The following is a 15,541-nucleotide window of genomic DNA, read 5'->3' on the forward strand; positions in this document are numbered from 1 at the left end:
ATAATACATGAATACTTACAGAAACAAGTAACTAGGAGACACCGCAGCAGCGCCACACAATGTAGAACGGGCAATCCTGATTAACACCGCTCAGTTACATAAGGATCCACAAAGTGAGAGCACCTGCTGTAACAGGGCGTGGTCCCCTTCTATTTGTCAGTTGTGTCTTCAGGGCTGAGGCAGTTCGGAGCACGGCCAGTGTCAGTTCCGGTGTCTGGATGGATGCTACGGGAGGTGAGGGCACCTGCAAGCAGAAAGGAAGAACAGAAACAATCCTCTGCCTTTTCTGTCTTGTTTCTTTGTTACTTTAAAAGACAGGCATAAATAAGATAAACTGTGTATCTCCCCTACTGAAATTTCAGTAATGAAACCGTTTTTAAAGGCTTCAGAGCTTGTATTCTGTCTATAACTGTCTTTTCAACAAAGAATCATATTTATTAAATGTTAATTAACTCAGTTAATTAACTCCCTGTTGAAACATTCAAGTAAAGAACATGAAAGGCCTTACGTAAAAGAATCAAACCTGCAGTGACTAGCTCAGCTGTCTTGACGGCAAAGCAGTCAGCCCCCACCATCCCATGGCCCTGAGCTCCTGATGCTGGTAAGAGAGCACGCTGCCGCCTCAGATGGAGAGATACTGTGAAAGCATTTTTTGAACTCTACAGTACTGACAAAACATAACTGACAAATCCCAGGCTCCTTTGAAGCTGTCATTTTTGGTTTCTGGCCAACCCCAGTCAATGAGCAGAACCACCCCATTCCCGAGTCATGGGACTCAAGTGGGAAGAAATTTTGTAGAAATTTCCAGGTACAGAATGTAACCATCTATATGTAGAACTCTGACAAAAGAAAAGATGAAATACTCTGATGTTGAAGACACTCAAAATATTCTCCTAAGCCTTAGTAGCTGGAAAGGCTGGGCTTCTCCTCAGCCACTTATTTATTTCACAGCCAGTGAGCATCTCCCACAAACCCTGTTAACCTGTGTCTGCTGGGAGCCTCAGGCACACTCTTGCTGTCGATCTTATAAGTCACAGGGCAGACGCGTGTCTCTCATGCCTGCCACCCTCACACAGGCTCGCCTCCTAGCCTCACTGTCTGAACTTGGTCCCATTATCTCACCTGTTTATTTGGTATCTGTTCTTCTGTAAGCTGCCTGAAATGCTATTTGGAACAAGTCAGAAGAATGAGTGGGTAGAGAAATGGACAGTTGGACAGGTGAGAGGTGGGCAGACAGACAGAGAGACTCCAAGAAAAGGGGAACAAAGAAAATTCCCTATGCAGAACCCTCTTCTAGTCAGGGAAGAAAACCGCCACGGAGACGTGTGAAGAGGCAGGTGGCTTAGGGCTGTTTCCTGGATTCCATGAAAAGTCCCACCAAGAGAGAGGGTAGAACAATAAATGATAAAAGAAAAAAGCATGCATGCTTGAAAAATATATCTACAATATGTACTTTCTAAAGAATAGATTCAAATCAGCAGGGCCCAATTACACAATCCTTGGGTATTTACAGAAATGAGAATCCCATCTCCAAACCACAAGGCATTCCTTCGGAGCACTGAAAGTCCACACGGGGCTGTTATAAAGCCTTCACCACAAAAGCTATGCTCTCCTTCACTTACGAGGAATGAGCAGCTATGCTCGGGCTGCCCATGCGCATCATTTGCACCCTACAGCATCTCTATGGGGGAGGGACGCCTAGCGAGCCCCATCTCTGCAGGACAGAAAACAAGCCCGGGAGAGGCTAAGCCGACCTACCAGTTCTCCATCTCACAGGACTGGTCACTCCAGAGCAGGACTCGAACTCGGACCCACGTTGGTAATCACGGTACTACCGTGCTTTGTGTGATTTTTGTGTGAATAATACATTTGTTTCTGGCATGAAAGTATATTTAATAAATGATCGGTTGTCCTGTCTATCTCATTTGCTCACAATCAATCTTTTTAGTGTTGAATTGTACTCTTTTTCCGTGGAGAAAGGAACGGAACGAGCGGGTGTTAGAATGAGGTGGGGCTCCATTCTTTATCTGTTACCTCATCTCATCCAAGTCCCCAACCAGGGAGAAGGAGCAAATGTTTTCTTCATCTTTTAAAGAGAGGGCTCCACTGATGGTGACTTAACTCCAAAACCAAGTCTGGGGAAAGGGCACATTCAGCAGCCAGAGCATTATCACCTGTAGGATGGCAAAAACAGCTCACAGGAGGGCTCAGGGGGTCACCCTGATTTAATTTCAATCGATAAAACAATAATGCACTCTAAAAATACTAGCATGCAATGGATTGGCTCTTTCTTGACATCTAGCAAGTTTCCACAGCCCACATGTAAAATTATCGTGAACCAGTGAAAGGAAGTGTCTACAGACAAGAAAAATCAATGCCACAGGTAAACTGAAACCCAGGCTGGAGGAAAGGAAGAGAAAGGGCATAGTAAAGAAGTGGGGAAAGGCTGGGGAAAAAAATCATCACACGGACTCTCAAGCATCATCCAACAAGCATATAATCATTCGAGAGAGAGAGTTACTGAGGTCCTATTCTGTGCAAAATTGTAGAGCGGGTGAAGCAAGAGCGCAGTGACCATGGTGGCAGCAAGTGGCGGGGCTCAAATACACTTCTGATCCCGGTACCTGGCACAATTGTCCTCAGTATAAAGGCAAAAAAAAAACAAAGTAAAATAACTCTGTAAACTCAAAGCATTGTTAAAAAAAAAATTAAACAATACCTAAATACCTGGACAAACCACGCACATTGCTGGATCAGAAGACAGCGCTTTTGGAATGGCAGTGCTCCCCAGAACGATCCGTATATTCAACGTGGTCTCGATCACAATCCCTGCGGTCACCTCTGCAGAAACTGACTAGCTGCTGCTACAATTCATATGGGAATTCGAGGGTCTCAGTAACCAAAACGTACTTGAAAAAGAAGAACAATGTGAGAGGACTTGTAATTCTCAATTTCAAACCTTACAACTGTATGTCTAGGTGAGATTAGAGGCCATTTTAAGTTATTAATGTGTTTATCCGTATTTTCTAAATTCTCTACAATGAATATAACTGTTACAATAAGAAAAATAAAAAGTAAGGTATCTTTTAAAACATGCACACTGATTCATACATTGGGAAAAAAATATTTTAACTATAAAGAGGTAACCAAATATCTAGTGAAAAAGGACTACTTAAAAACAAGTGTGTATTTACATTTTTCATAAATTGAAAACTGAAAAGCACAAACACATCAAGTTTCTAGGGAGATCGATGCAACATATTAATAGTTATTTTCAAAAATTCTAATTGAACAATGAAAACTCAAGAAAGGGAAAATCGCGATTGACAGCCAACTGCAAACACATGGAGAGCAAAGGCCTAGAAATCACAGTTCCTTTAACTCTGATACTAACTCAATATAAGAGGAAATTCCTCCCTGTGGGGACAGTGGAATCCCATGCATAAGACAGGATACACAGTACAAACTGCACTAGAATCTGGGGTGATTTTCTTAGAAGAATTCTAAAGTTACAACATTGCTGAAAAACTATAAAAACACTGAAAGACAGATTAAAACACACAGTCATATATATTATATAGAAACATATGAAGTCTGCTCCCATGTTGCATAGAAATACAAACATATTTGTTCATTTATGGGCACTGAATATTTTATCCCAGGTAGAATATTTCAACTAAAACAAATAATCAATAATACACACCTCTTGTCAAATCTACTTGATAAGGTACTCTGCTATGTAACCATAATGTGTCTAAGATAGATCTAAAATTAGTGAAAAAGATCTTTGTATGGTTTCTTGAACTCTTCTCAAAATTCCAAGCTTAATTTTAAAATAGATCTGAGCAGTATTTCTATATTAACTTTTCCCTCGTGAAATGAACAGCACAGTCTGTTGTCAAAATTCTGTCCTTACAATGATTCACGAACACTGTATCCTAACAAAACTGCTGGACAGCAAGGCACTATCCAGACACTGTGACCAAACAAATGAAACACAAGGAAGACAGTGACCCTATTCTGGAGGGCTTACCGTCTGTGTCAACTCTGGGGTTCTTATTTGATTGGTTTGATTGGGTAGCAAAATAAAATCAATCAAGTACTTTCTTCTTTAAGCATTCTGTAAGTCATGACTCTGTTGTTAGTGTCATGAGAAGGAAAGACTAAAGCAAGACTTCATTAGGTCAATTAGCAACAGCCATCACTGGGGAGTGAGTAATAAAGAAGTTAACTGATAGCAATGCTTCTGCCTACATGAGACCTAAAATAAACCTACACTGATCTCTTTAAGGAAAATGAGGAGATGAGGCCCCAATGAGAAAAACAAAAACTAACAAGAAATCAAAAAAGTAAAGACTTTTTCATTAACGATTCCAGGAAGGAGTGGAGCATGGTGGTGAAGAGCACAGACGCTGGGGACAAACATGAGGGTCTGAACTCCCACAGCACTGGGTAGCTTTGACACTGATAAGTCAGTGAAATTTTCTGCAACCCAGTCTCCTATCCATAGACTGGGGACAACAACAGCACCCGTCTCCTAGAACTCTCCTAATAATTAAGTTATTTTATATATAAATGTTTAAGTAAAATACCTCAGATATTAAATATTACCCCAAAAGGACAAGGTAAACTGAAGGAAAGGACAAGGAAAAAGAAAACAGAGGACAAGGAAAAAGGACAAGGAAAAAGAAAACAGAGATAAATTGGAGTTCATCAAATTTTAAAACATTGCTTCAAAGGACACCATCCAGAAAGTGAAAAAACAACACACAGCAGAAATTTTTTCAAATCATTTATCTGATAAGGAATTTGTATCTACCAAAAAAAAAAAAAAAAAAAACAAAAACAAAAAGAACCTCCTACAACTCAACAATAGAAAGGCAACTCAATTAAAAAATGAATAGAGGATCTGAAAAACATTTATCAAGGAAAATATACAAATGACCAATAAGCACAATGAAACGATGTTCAATATCATTAGCTGTAAGGGAAATCAAGTCAAAACCACTAGGAGAAACCGCTTCACACTCACTACAATAGGTTATAATCAAAAAAAGAGTAAAAAGCTCTAATGAGGACACAGAAGATGCAGAGGACGCAACCGTTGCTGGTGAGGATGTAACACAGCCTGGCCACTTTGGAAAAACGCCTGGCAGGTCCTTAGAGAGTTGAACATTTGGTTTCTGAATAACCAGGCAATTTTGCTTCCTGGGCACACACGTAAGAGAACTGAAAACAAATGTTCACATAAAAACTCCTACAGGAATATTCACGGAGCCATTACTCATCACAGCCAAAAAGCAGAAACAACAAAAATGCCTATCACGTGATGAATGGGTAAACAGAGGGGCCCAGCCATACAGAGGAATATTATTCAGCAATAGCAAAGCATTGAGTACTGACCCAGGCCACAACGTGGACAAATATTGAAAACGTTACTCAGTGTGAAAGAAGTCAGTCACAATAGATGCTTCCACTTACATGAAGTAACTCGATTTACATGAAATTTCCAGCAGAGGCAAACCCACAGAGAGAGAAAAGTGGCTCCCTGGGGCTGTGGGAGGATGGGGAAGATGGGGATGTCTGCTTATGCGTAAGGAGCTTCCTGTTGGGGGGATGAAAATGTTCTAAGATTGAATGGGATGCACAATTCTGGGTATAGAGTAAAAACCACTGTACATTTTAATGGGTGAATTGTTATTAAAACTGTTAAGAACGAGAGCACCTCGGGCCAGTACCTTCCCATAGTAAATGCAAATTGCTAAATTTTATTACAGGAAGAAGAAACTGCCCTCAGCATGAAAGCAGGAGTTCAGCAAATGTGAGTTAATCGAAATTGGACAAGAGCATTTCACTTGAAACAGTTGCTGAGTGTACACAAAATATTAAGACATGACAAGGAAAATCAGTTTGACATCACGAAGAAGCATTCTGCTTCAAATGCAGATCAAGGATTCGGCAAGCCCAGCTGCTAGAAATGACCAGAGAAGAAACCTGGTTCTTTAAACAAGCACCAGAGCCAACAAGGAAATAGTGGTGAGGAAAGCAGGCGGCCGAAAATCTGGAACAGTTTGTTACAAATAATTTCTCCACTGAAAATTCAAAAATAAAATGAAAGTGATGTAATACTGTGTTGACCTCACGTGAATGGGCTTCCTCCGGTTCTCGACAGTTTTGTAACCCCGAATGAGAGACTCAGGAGAATCAGAATGGCTCCTGGGAGTCCCCAAATGACTGCCCACCAGCACGCTGACCACCATCACATCTGCCAGGGTGGAATTGCAGAGAAGAGACCAACTCCTGAAAGGCACAGGAAATATTGACAAGGGAAAAAAAGGCTGATGTCAGTCTTGGGACAGAGGTCCTGAGAGCAGAGGCCAGAAGGCTGCAGGTGAACTGGAGTGGCCCTGGGGCAGGAAGGGACCACGGGGGAGCAGATCTCAATTCTCTTCTCTCTCTCCCTCGGGTAGGAGAGATAAAGTCTGCATCCTTCTCACCTGGAACTGTGGGTTCTGGCTGGCAGAAGTCTTACCGACATGGAATGAATGACTCAAGACTGTGGAAAAAGGAAAGAAAGCGAGAGGGAGTAGGGAGCCAACTCCAAGAGCCTCTCAAATCCTCCCATATTTATTGTGTATAATCAAAGAAAATAGTCTTTAACAGTTGTGTGATAGTAAACAGGAACTTGGGGAAAGACAGGATGAGACAGAGATTGTAGAATCCACAATGAGTAAAAAGGCTTAGTTTACCTTTAGGGGAGTCATGGGGAGAGGGGAACAAGATAAATTCTTTAGATATTCATTACAAAGCAGACCACCAGTCCAGCCAGGTCCGTGTTTTGGGGATAATAGACTATCTAACAGCACGCACGCCCAGCATTTATAGCTGAGGGCCTGGGTCATTGCTGTGCAATGAACAGAGTGCTATCTAAAACCTCAAATATGCAAGCAAGGCATTGTCTCTGCTTTTTATGGCAAGGAGACAGGAGTGAGGATGCACAGGTGCTTGCTTGAAAGCAGTTACTAAGCACACTTTTTCTTCTTAAGGTTGACATGCGTCTGGTGTCTGTTAAATTTGTTAACCCAATCATGGGCTATCACATGGAACCATTATGGAGGACACCCTAGGATGACAAATCCTGCCTCTGCGTCTTTTCCTGCCAGCTTCGGCCATTCCAGCAGGGTCTAGACACATCCCTGAATAACGATCCCACAGAACCACCCAGACTCTTAACTCCTGGTGCTTGGAACTTAATTTTAGCTCTACACAACTTAACATAGAAAAGTTTCAGAAATAATAGATATTATATTCTTTTTATATCTCATCATAGAACTGATTTTTCTGATTGCTCTAAGCTGCTTCTACTTGGTAAATCACCTAATTCTGCAGGTGAATTCAGTACTTTCCATTGCGCATAACTAGACAGTCTGGGCCCTCTGACTTCTATTGGTCAAATAAATACCGATACACCTAATTGATTTCATTGTTCATCAATTTCAGCCTGGAGGTGAGGGAGTGTCACTCTGTTCCTCAGCCCACCCTCTACTCTATACTCTTCAGCAACTCAGGCCTCCTGAATACAAAACGTAGCATCTGTTTCCCTTCACCTACACTTTCCACAAACGCAACAGGAAACATCAGCCTAGAGAATGAATTCAACACAAATGTTAAAACAAAAATCTACAAACCTGAAGCAACTCCATCTCCGAATCATGATACACAATGACATGAAAGTACGGGTGTCAGGTACAAAGCACGCGTGAGCCTGACCACCTCATTTCTATTCTTCAAAGGAAGGAAGGTTTTCATGTTTTTTATTATCATTCTTTGTCATTGTTTCTGATTAAGCCAAAAAATAGTTTATGAAATAATTAAGCACTGAAATAACAGATTTTCGCTGTATCAATTACAGAAGGCATTCAGAGGGGATAGGAAAACCCACCTATGTAAAAAATGCAAAATTTCTTCCCCTGTTAAGAACACGTATACAAAATGCAACAGAGAATTCAAATTCATGTGGAGAGGAGCAAAAGCCACAGAATCAAACAAAGTCATTACTATGAGTCAATTCAAAATTCACTGGACAAACATGCTCAATGCATTCAAAGAATTTTAAAGGCACACTGCAAACCATTCACTTAATGATCTACAGGCTAGAGGAAGAATTTCCCTCTTTAACAGACAACAGAAATCAATAGGTTGCCCCACCAAACGAGGACCAAACAACAATCAGGTTTTTAACAGTTCTGATAAATCAGCATGTTCTAAACATCAAAATCCAGAAATTTTAAACATTCATTCACACCACAATGAAACAAGCACTTAAAAAAAAAAAACAAAACAATAACCCGAAGAAACTAAGCACAATTATCATGTACCTGGATCAATGGGAACTTCTTGTAACGCTGGAAGAAAGAACAGGCTATAGCCTTTTACTTAAAAAATAAAACTACATTTAAAGATAATTGCTAAAACACATTTCATCATTCATGTTGCCTTGAAAAATCTGAGGCACTCGTATCTGATCAGAAAAGCAATTCTGAGTAATAGTATGTTACAATTCAGTGCCAGTTTGCTTTAGTAGAAAAAAGAAAAGCTACTGTTTCTCATCCTGCACAAAGTGTAAAGAACCTTCCTGCCTCTATCTCCTCCTATTTTCTAAGCTCATTCTCCCCAACCCTTCTGAAACAAGTATGAGAAACTTTTATACCCACCAATATGCCAAATGACAAAAGAGTATCAATTTATTTGTATAAATATATGCCTACACCTTGAACTGGAAGAGAAAGGTATCAGAAGGCTATATGGAACTTATTTCTACCTTCCTGAAATCACACACACACACACACACACACACACACGTTCACAGAGACACAGACATGTACACACTGAATTACTGGGCAATTCACAAGCTGAGGACTTCCAATTTATAGAAGATAACTTTGTAGTTAGTTTAAAATACAAAACTGTCAGCTTTTGAAAGCCTTCATCATCTGCTAAATCATCCAAATATCAACGAGACCCAATTAGCCTTCTCTGTAAAATATAATTTCCCATGATGGCAAAACAGACCCTAAGTAGTGGATCCAAGACTCGTGTTTATCACTACCTATGATCGTTTTTAAACACATAAACAGATTCAGAAATTATGTCCCAACAACATTTATTCTTATTGAATTAGCCTATGTTTTCAATTGTCTATACAGAAAATAGGCCCATGATGGGGTTTAAGAGCTATTTTGTGTATTGAAATATTTATTTTTAAGTTCAGACAAGGAGGGTCTGTATTACTCAGTTGTAGAACACCTGCTTAGCATGCACAATGTGCTGGCTTCAGTCCCCAGTTCCTTCATAAAAATAAATAAAAATAAGTGCTTATTTAAAAATAAGAATAAATTTATAAAAAGAGTAAATGCAGACTAAAAACCACTGCAATCTAGGAGCCATAATTTTAATAAAAAACAAGAGTTTCTATCAAATATTCACTATATGACAATCACAGAGACAACCACAAATCGCCCCTGACAACCATCACGTGTGATTCTCAGCAACCCTACTAAGTAGACACCGAAGAGAAACCCAGCATTGCGGATGAAGAAACGGAGCTCGGAGGAGCCGGGGACGCTGACTGTCCTGCTCCCCGTGACACCACGTCAGCCCAGGATGAGCGCTGACAGAGCTGCACTGAGGGGACACCCAGCTGCACGGAACCTTGGTGCACTGGGGAGTCCCAGAAAACACTCAAAACTGTTCAGTGAAGAACCAGCTCAAATATATTACATTGTGCCACATCCTTTAAACAGGGAACATGACTGAGACCTTTTTGATGCCTCCGTGTCCTTTCTGCCATTATCAATTATTTGCCCTCTCAGCATGCCCAGTCATGAATTGGACCCCATATGAAGTGCACTCAGATGGCAGAGCTTTTAAAGCTGTTTTATGAAGTTTGTAAGACTCTGTCTATGCCTCACACAGGCGGTCATCCATCACTACTCACCGGTGTGGATGTACCACATGAAATCACACCTTTCTGCTTTTTAAAATCCCTCCATGTAATCCAGACTTTTCAACAGCAAAGAAGCAGCTCAACCAGTAACAGTGGATAGCTTTTCACCAAATGGACTCGAACAGCCCATCGGAATACCTGGAAGCCCTTTTTTTCTATTAAACCCACTTCCAAGGACTTCATTATTTTCTGATTTGTGGACTTGGCCTCTGACTGGCCTACTCTGAGAGCTCCCAGCCTCACATCCGGGGGTGGGAGAGGACCCTGCTGTTCGGGAAAATAAGTGCGGAAGGCGGAAATCTTCCACCCAGGTCCACACGGGTAGAAGTGCCACAACGTGCTCAGAAAATATACCGTCAGCAACACTAGGCTCCCATGGACTGATGTCACATTAACCAAACTCATGAGAGACTGATGCAAAGAAACCAGAAATTGAATTTATTAATGTAACAGGAGATGTGAAACTACGAACCAGACTGAAATATCAGAGTTCAACTATGAGTACAGATTCTCCTCAACGGCCCAATCACGGGCAGGCAGTCACATGGAAACCATGGACAGAAGCAGAGCAGGAAGGGTTTCTAGATTAACTCAATGGACTAAATTTCTGTTATACGAACAGATCTGCTGCCCAGAAGACATTTAACGCCAATCACGGTGCACTGTCCGTGGACAGTGGCTGAGACACGACTGTGAGCACCTGTGTAACTCTCCTTTCCCTGTCCTTTCTGGGCTAAGTGATGCACAGAGGTACAGAGATCCAGGGATGCAGATACCTCTAAACACCCAAAGCCCATCCCTGGGAGCCTAGAAACCAGACAGCCAGGGTTTAAATACCAGCTCTGCCACTTACTAGCTCTGTGACCTTGGCCAACTTACTTACTCTCTCCGTGCCTCAATTTCCACATTGTAAACCTGGGATAACAATCAAATCTCCCTTACTCACTTGTTGTGAAGATTGAAGGATTCATTTCTGTAAAACGCTCAGAAAAGAATGTAGCACATTTTTGGTGCTCAACAAATGTGAATTTAATAAGAAAGTGATTTACAAGTCTCCCTACTAATCATCTTCTGTGTTTCATGGCTAGTCTGAGTCCCAAAGGAAATCCTTATTTCCCCTCTTATAAACTCTTGGAGAGCACCCTTCTCTTGCATCTCACCACCTGTTTAAACTGAGAGAAGGGATGCCTCCTCCACACTCCTCTGGTCCATGGAGAGTGCTTCCCCCTTCACACCCCTGACCCCTGGCCAACGGCTAGCACTCTTCACAATAACAGATTGAGGTGTGAGTCCGGAGAGACAAGCAGGGCATATGAAACCTTTCCTTTCCCTCCAGTGTTGGCCACCCTTGGGAAGCACCCGGGATGCTCAGCTCCATGGCAGGGCAGCCCTGTGCAGGATGGGGCAGATCATCTTAAGGGAAGGCTCGCTGTGGCCCAGAGTTACCTGGGACTGCGTGAGTCTCTAATTCTGGGACACAGTATCATGACATGCATTTTCCCACAGCCCTGAATTTCATGGAGAACGTGGCTTCATCAGTAATAAAGGAGACATTTATCGCCTGTCTGTTCTTCTGTGTCATCTCTCAGTTGGCTGCTGGAGAAAACATGTGTATAAGTATTGGGTCCACTTAAGCCCCAATATATATGAAGTACCAAAAAATTCTGTGGCTTAACGTTGGTTCAGGGCGACTGTGTAACGGTCCTGACTTTGCTGATGCTAAATTATGGGTATAGGAACTATGGAACCTCCTCAAATATCTTTCATCATAAAACCAGCTTTTCTTATTTTCCTGTTTCTTAGTAATTGCCAAAGACTGTAAAATGATGGCTTCATACAAAACAGGAGCTAAACTTTATGAGCCCTTTGACATTCCCACTGTGCTAAACAATTTACATAATTTCTAATTCTCACAATTCTGCAAAGCATATACGAGCATCCCCATCTCACAGACGAGGGAGAAACTCAGAACAAACTGACTCAGGCTCACGTGGCTCAGTGACAGCGTGTGCACGCAAACCCAAGTCAAATCAGTACACCCCTTCTTCTATGTACAAAATCACCTCCCACCAAATGACACACAGCGGCTGGGTCAATACTCAGGGAACTCAGTACACTTTTCAGCTTTAAGGTGCTCAAGAGGCCGCTTCTAGCTGCTTTATAAAATCCCGGCTCACTGGTTGCTAACACTGGAATAAAAGACCGATTTTGCCATTGTTGCACAGCAAGTCTGAAATGTTCACAGCGAGATGACAGAATAAAACAAAGATATAAGCAGAATAATTTTTCCAGGTAGACAGACATAATGGACATTGTGCTATTCTGAAGCACTAAGCAAAGGAATCAAAGCAAAAAAATATTTGTTAAGCCTTCTTTTACAAACAGGAAAATTAAGAATGTATGAAGGTGCAACAGCGCCTCCTATGGCTAAAAAGACCTTCCAGGTTGCCGGGAAAGATGCAACACAAAAATTGCTTGTTGAATCAGAAACAAGAATCAGATAACTAAAAGCTTATGTAGCACATACTGCAGTTTGCTTCGGGGAAGGGAGGGGTATTCAGTATTTAATCTGACATTGCTAATACTCTTGAATATAAACAAAAGACACAGGCTCATGGAAACACATCTTAGAAGAGGAAAGAATCCAGTCCAGCCACTTCATTTTACAGGAGGGGAGACTGAGATCTGGGATCTGTCCTTCCGGCAATCAGCAGCAAAGCTCTCTCTCCTAGGCCTCATGTCATGCACTGTAGCAAAAACCAACAGATCTGTACTAGACCTCTATTCATAAAAGTCACGTCTGTATTTTTCCAACAGTAGGTAATCTAAGTATCTTGCAAAATACTTCTCAAAGAGCCAGGAAATCATACAAGTGTATTGAAATACAAAAACTTTTATTTGCACATTAAAACAGCATGAGCTTTATTCTATTAAAAAAAGTGACATGTCAAATCAATGTTTTGATATTTTAAAACCTATTAAGCATGCAGAAAAATAAATCAAAATTTCTTTAATCACAAAAGAAAGAAGCTTATTCCCTTAAAATAATCAATGTGGATTTTTCTAAACTTAATAGTTCTGGTCAGATTTCTACGAATTTAAATGTCTGAGTGGATGGTTACACGGCAACATGAATTCTGAGTTGTAACAACACACATTCTGTGTAAATAATCTTCAAGGCCGTCTGCTTAAGGTGATTTAACTAGTCCCTGTCTCACTAGAATGATACAGATTTCATTAAACCTTCATACTGCGCACACACACAAAACCCTGAATCCTTGTTACTTTAAGCCATATTCATATATTCATATATATGCATATTGAATATGCATCAGAAACAAGCCACCCTCTTTAGTATTCAGAGTTGATCCTTCTAAACTATCTGTCCTTGTGACAGCATATTTTTACTAAGCAGCTCTTGGGTGCTTCGTATACAAGGCGTCTACATCTCACAGTCAAACAAGGTAAACGGCATCACTCAAATTTCACAAATGAGGAAATGTACTTAAGCCATGAAAACAACTTACATATTCATCATCAGGAAAGAAAAGAGTAAAGATTTTACTTACAATATTCACTGACAAAACTTTCCTCCATACTAAGACTACATAGAACCAATTCAGTCTTTGTAAATTTTTCTGTCAATAAGCACCACTAGAGAAAAACAAGCAACATCATTAGCAATGGTTGGACTTTCAAAGCCCACTCCTATTTTGCACTATAATCATTTTTAATATTTTGTTTTTAGTGTTTACAGAGCACTAAAATAAAAAAATATAAACTTTTTAAGCCATTGCCTGAGAATGCAACATTTGTGAAAATGTACAATTTCAATTTATGCCACTCTGTCTCACATTCTCACTGGTGTCTCTCCTTTGAAGGCTTCATCAAACTGAGACCGCTAAAATTGTTCACTTATGGACTCACAGGAGTTCGGGAAACCACTCAACACGGGGCTGATCAGAGGAGACATTGAGAAAGCATCCTGTGCAGCCTGGGTTCCAGCCCTGAGTCTGCCAGCGCCAGCTGTGTGAGATTTTGGACAAGCTGCCCCATTTCTCAATCCCTCAGCTGCAAAAAAGGAGACACTGATGCCTACCCTTAAACACCTGCTATGAGGTAAAATATGAGGAAAGCATTTTAGCCTTAGGGAGGTGTCCACTCAGAGCAAGCTTGGTCATTATGATGATGAGGATTACTTTTAATAAGTTAAGGCAGACAAAAAATTAGAAATCACCATAAAGGAGAAACATTTTATGTCAATGAGCATTTACTTTTGAAAGGATTGCAGAATGTTTTATAGAATTTTTTAATAAACCAAATTTTGTCCACTAATTATAGATTTACAGGTTCATGGACATGTCTCCAGAAAAAGAATTAGAGGCCTCTAATCTCTGAATACTAAGAAAGAAAAGTTTAAAAAAATCACGGGGGAGATTATACCTCACTTGAGAGAGTATGTGCTCAGCATGCATGAGACCCTCAGTTCAGACACCAGTAACTCCATTTAAAGACTTTTTTTTCAAGAAAAGGAGAATTAAATAAAATTTGGAGGAATACAGAAGTTGTTTAGAGACTCAACTCAGATTAAAGATGGGGGAAAAAAATCCATTTCTCATAGGAAATCTTGAGAACTATGTAAACCGGATCTGAGTTGTCTAATCTTTTAACATTACTCATGAATTCCTATTACCAAGTCTTAAAACTGCCTGATAACCCACAGTGGTGATACTGATCATAACAGCTGCCAACACGGATCGAGCTCCGGCTAGGACTGCTCTGATCGGCCATCTCGGCCCTGAGGCCTCACCAGGCTGAGAGCACTAAATTTTGTCATTCATGAGTATCTCGTGTAAGTCCTCCCTTTGTGCTCCTCCCTCTCCCCTCACCAGCCCCTCTGAGGGAAGCACTGTTATCATCTTCCCCACCCGCAGATAAGGCCACTGAGGCACAGAGACTAAACCTGCTCCAGGTCACATCGGCATAAAAGGACGTCTATATTTCTGCTGTTTTACTATTGACAAAGGAATCTGAGATATCAATTCAAGGGAGACTGTTAAATAATCAAGTCTGTCAGGTCTTCACCTCAAAGAGCAGATAGTATAGATTCCTGATGTAGGATGAGGCTGCCGCCACAAACTGACTCAGCTTGAAATTAATATCCAAGATGAAGCAGCGGATACACGTAAATATTCACGATTGTCAACTCCGCTCACGGGTCTGGGCCCTTCACTGCCTGAACGGGGGTGAAATCCCCACCCCTGTCAGGGATGGAAGCGCGGCTCTTCCCAGTGTCACCCAGGCTTCACGGGCTGTTTCCCCCCACAGGCTCTCCTCAACGATTAAAAATCTCTCAAGATTTTTACACCATGCAAAACTCAAAGACATTTCTGCAGATAGAGCACTTCCTCAGGCTTAAAAATTTTTTGCTTACACTCAGCAAGGGGGAAAATAACACATGACTCTGCAAAGTCTCTGAGCCTCACCACTCACAGGAGTAGAATGGCCTCAGCACAAGATGACTCTTCACGGATG

The 15,541-nt window shown here is 41.1% G+C and overlaps 1 protein-coding gene across 23 annotated transcripts in view; it reads right to left on the minus strand.

Moving 5' to 3' along the window:
* Nucleotides 1–15,541, minus strand: part of LOC135320848 (uncharacterized) — a 59,595-nt gene that overhangs the window by 4,655 nt on the left and 39,399 nt on the right. For 19 of the 23 annotated variants that reach the window (XM_064483952.1, XM_064483942.1, XM_064483941.1 and 16 more), the window contains 3 exons: nucleotides 2,728–2,909; nucleotides 2,035–2,174; nucleotides 20–244 (listed from right to left, as the gene is read on the minus strand). The gene's annotated coding sequence lies outside the window, so the exon portion shown is untranslated. The remainder of the gene's footprint in view (nucleotides 1–19; nucleotides 245–2,034; nucleotides 2,175–2,727; nucleotides 2,910–15,541) is intronic. The other 4 variants (XM_064483934.1, XM_064483933.1, XM_064483935.1 and 1 more) reach the window with 4 other exon arrangements.

This window comes from Camelus dromedarius, unplaced genomic scaffold, assembly GCF_036321535.1.
Source record: "Camelus dromedarius isolate mCamDro1 unplaced genomic scaffold, mCamDro1.pat HAP1_SCAFFOLD_185, whole genome shotgun sequence".
NCBI lineage: Eukaryota > Metazoa > Chordata > Mammalia > Artiodactyla > Camelidae > Camelus > Camelus dromedarius.